This window comes from Felis catus, chromosome B3 (assembly GCF_018350175.1).
Source record: "Felis catus isolate Fca126 chromosome B3, F.catus_Fca126_mat1.0, whole genome shotgun sequence".
Classification (NCBI taxonomy): Eukaryota; Metazoa; Chordata; class Mammalia; order Carnivora; family Felidae; genus Felis; species Felis catus.
Genome location: NC_058373.1, coordinates 120,300,186 through 120,304,463, shown reverse-complemented (window position 1 = coordinate 120,304,463; position 4,278 = coordinate 120,300,186).

Here is a 4,278-nt window from a genome sequence, read left to right as displayed (position 1 = left end):
CCTGAACCCTGTGCCCCTCATCATCTCCATCTGTAAACGGAGAGCGGTAAAACCCGCTCTGCCCGCCTCTCTGGGGGGGGGGGGGGGCTGTTTCCAGAAGCAAATGATAGCAGGGATTAGAATGCCCCTGGCCCACTGTAAAAATATACGCTGTGAAGACAGGTGTTACTTGTAGTGTTCTTAGCCTTGCTGGGAGCACGTTTGCAGAGTTCTCGGTGAGCAATCTGACCTTCACCTGGGCATTGTGGCTTTTTTAAAAGCCCTTGCTTTCTTCCCGGCCCGGCTGGAGGCCAAATGCTTGCCTTGCCTCCTCAGGATTAACAGGAAGAATGCCCCCCCACCCCCGAAAGGATTTTTGCATCCACCGGCTGGATTTCTGTCCTAAGACAATATTGTCCTCAGGCGAAACTGAGCAAAACAAAATTCCCTCCCTCCTGGAAGTTACATCTGAGTGGAGGAGGCGGGCGGTAAAGGAAGAAGAAGCTAATATACAACACATCAGAAGGTGCCAGGTGCTGTGGAGAAAAATAAAGCAGGTGGGGGGTAGGGAATTCTGGGGGTCAGTGGGTTGCTGTTTCTACAGGGTGGTGAGAAAGGTCTTACTGAAAGGGGGGGCATCTGACCAGTGACTTGAAGGAAGGGAAGGAAGGGAGGGAACATTCCAGCAAGGACCCGAGGTGTGAGTGTTTGGTGTGTTAGAGGAGTAGCAAAGAAGCAGTGAGTGGCAGGAGATGATGTGAGCGGGTCTCGGGGCGAGGTCACGTAGGGCCTTGGAGGCCACTATGAAGATTGGGGCTTTTATCCAGAAACAAATGGGGAGTCTCAGGAACACCACCTTCCCACCTCCACTCTGTGATTCTCTCCCGTAGCCACTATTTGTGTCCTCGGCAGCCCTTACAAAATTTTGTCATCGTTTGACTAGTTGACTTAGGTTTTTTGCTTCCCTGTTTCCCTCATTAGAGTGTTAGCTCCATTTACGAAGTTAATTCAACAAATGTTTATTGAGCACCTACCATGTACCAGGCAATGTTCTAAGTACCGGAGATACAGTTAATACTTTGACTTTTTCTCTGAACCAGAGGGTGAGTCGGTTTGCTTTTGCTACCCAGCAAGCCACAGAAAAATCCAATGGCTTAAAACAACAACCATCTATTTAGCTCATGAGTCTCTGGGTCCTCTGGAAGGCTCTTCTGGTAGAGGCTGGGCGAGGCTGATCTTAGCTGGGCTCTGTCGGTGTCCTCAGATAGCTGGTGGGCTGGCTGCTAATCCGATGGCCTTGCCTGGGTTGGCTCTGCTCCACATGATCTCTCATGGCCCCAGCAGGCTTGTTCATCGAGCTGTTGCAGGATTCCAAGAGTAAGCGCAGAGGCGTTCAAACCTCCTGAGTCCTAGGCACAGCCTTCCTTCCGCCACATTCTACTGGACAAAGAAAGTCACAAGGCCGGCCCAACTCGGCGGGTTGAGAAACAGACTTCACCTCTCAACGAGAGGGATTTAAAGAATTGTGGCCATTTCTGCCATCTCCCACAGGTGAGGAACCATTGGAGGTTTCAAAGCAGAGGCGTGATGAGCCCTAACGTGGGTGGAGATCTTTGTTCCTCCTCTAACACACCGAACGAGATCTTTCTGGATGCAGTTGAGAGTTTGCCGTCGGGGAGCAAAGCGGAAGGAGGGAGACCAGTCAGGATCCCGGTATTGGATTATCATTACTATTATTATTATTCATTATTGTTATTATTGCAACAATCCAAGTAAAAGGTGTCGGTGGCATACATAGACCAGTGAAGCAGTGATGAGGGTGATAGGAAGGGAGCCATGTAAAAACCAGTGACTGTGTCTCTCTTGTTTATAATCACACGCCCAGTGATAGTAGGTGCCTGATCAATAGTCGTCAAGTAATGTATGAACAAATCCCCTTAGAACTTTGCTCGTACTCGGGGCACTTATCACGACCTGCATTGTCCCAGATCTTTTCTCACCCTTGTGTACAGAAAGCTCTATAAGGATAAAAATCATCATATTCATGTTTCATTCTGTTTAATTTAACGTTTATAAATACCTAGTATGTAGCAGGAATCATAAATAGGAATAACACAGAGGCCCCGCCCTCGTAGAAAGAAGGGGGAGTAGTGAACCACACAATGTTCAGATGAAGTTCTTTGCTCTTTGAACATTCTATCGTTCAATAGTAAATACCTGCTGAATGAATGATTGCTTGACTCTGTGGTTCCAAATCAATACACTGAGTTAATATTTATTTAAAAAACATTTTTTGGGGGCGCCTGGGTGGCGCAGTTGGTTAAGCATCCGACTTCAGCCAGGTCACGATCTCGCGGTCCGTGAGTTCGAGCCCCGCGTCAGGCTCTGGGCTGATGGCTCAGAGCCTGGAGCCTGTTTCAGATTCTGTGTCTCCCTCTCTCTCTGCCCCTCCCCCGTTCATGCTCTGTCTCTCTCTGTCCCAAAAATAAATAAACGTTGAAAAAAAAAATTTAAAAAAACATTTTTTTAATGTTTATTCATGTTTAAGAGACAGAGGGAACAGAGTGTGAGCAGGGGAGGGGCAGAGAGAGAGGGGGACAGAATCCCAAGCAAGCTCTGGGCTCCGAGCTGTCAGCACAGAGCCCGACGCAGGGCTCGAACTCCCTGACCTCGAGATCATGACCTGAGCAGAAGTCGGACACTCAATGAACTGAGCCACCCAGGTGCTCCAATATACTGAGTTAATATTTAACGGAGACTATATACAGGGAAAAAATAGAAAATTAGTTCTTATGTAGAAAGGCAGTCTCTTCAATAGTATTGATTTATAAATTATTTTTACATATTTAAGATCAAAGAATAGACACTTGTGTATCCACCATTAAGCTTAAGAAATAAGTTCTGAATAGAGCTGAAGTCCCCTGTATATCCCTTCCTAACCTCCTTCCCTCTCCACCCAGCTAACCATTTTTCAGAATATGGTCTTAATATTCCCATACATTTCTCTATACTTGAACCATATCTATACATACACCTGAAGCAATACAGTGTTGCATGCATGATTTTAAGCTTTTTATATTGTTAATATTTTTACATTTAATTTTTATGTTTTATTACACAGTGTCTGAAAGATCATGGCAAGGCTTGGGATACAGGCAACCCCCTTGAGATTATTCTGGACAACTCTACAAAGCCACCAAGTAACAGCTGTACCACAGCCAGTGTCCTCTCAGTTAATATCAGCCCAAAGCCTCCGGACGATGCTAAGGTAGCATTTGCGAGACAGTTAAATCCCTTATGTTGACAGCTAACACATATCAAGACAGTTGGTGGCTCATGCGTGGTACAATTTAGAAAACAGTGCCACCTCTTGGTAGGCAATCTCAGGCCAAAGGACATGGACTGGTGAACCCCTATTTGACTTGCAATGCTGGGGCTCTTTAACAGTGAACAGTTCGGACAACTGTGCTCTGCCACCCTTGCTATATTCACTTACTATGTGCCCAGACACACAAATGGACTCATTTAATTCTCAATATTTCCTCCCATTTTATGGATATGAAATCCTGAGGCACAGAGAAGTTAAGTAACTTTTTCAAGGTCACACATGGCAGCTGACTTCCCTAGCACGATCAATCCGAGAGAGAGAGAGAGAGAGAGAGAGAGAGAGAGAGAGAAGGGGAGAGAGAGGAGGAGGAGGGCGTGGCAGTGCCTTTTATGACCCAGTCTCCCAAAGCTTCTGCTTTGTTATATTCGGTGGAGGTGAGACCCTAAGTCCAGCCCACACACGAGGGGAGGCAAAAGAGCCTCCATCTGTTGAAAGGAGGAATATTCCAGAACTTGCAGACCTTTCTGAAAACCACCACACTTCCCGAACTGATACTTGAGGGGACGTTTAGCTGGAGGCAAGCAGCCCGCTGTGAGACCAGGCGGGAGTCAAGGGGGTGTTTGGCTCCTAGCCCTGCCTCCAATTCACTTTATGACTTTAGGAAGGCCCCTCCCCCTCCCCCTCTCCCCTTCCAACCAAAGTTGGTGGAAGGGAATGGAAGAGAGGAGGAAATGCTGGAATCTACTTTGTGAATCTAAGTTTGGCAAAGGAAAAAAACCCCACCTCATTAGCTCATGACTGTCTTTTCTCGGGGTTGAGAGCAGCAGACTGGGGCCAGGCTGGCCTACAAGCTTCTCCACTTAGCAGCTGGTGACCTTGAGGTCAAGTTACTTAACTTGTCTGGGCCTCGATTTCCATATCTATAAAATGGGAGAATATAACATTACCGATCTCATAGGGTTGTTACAAGG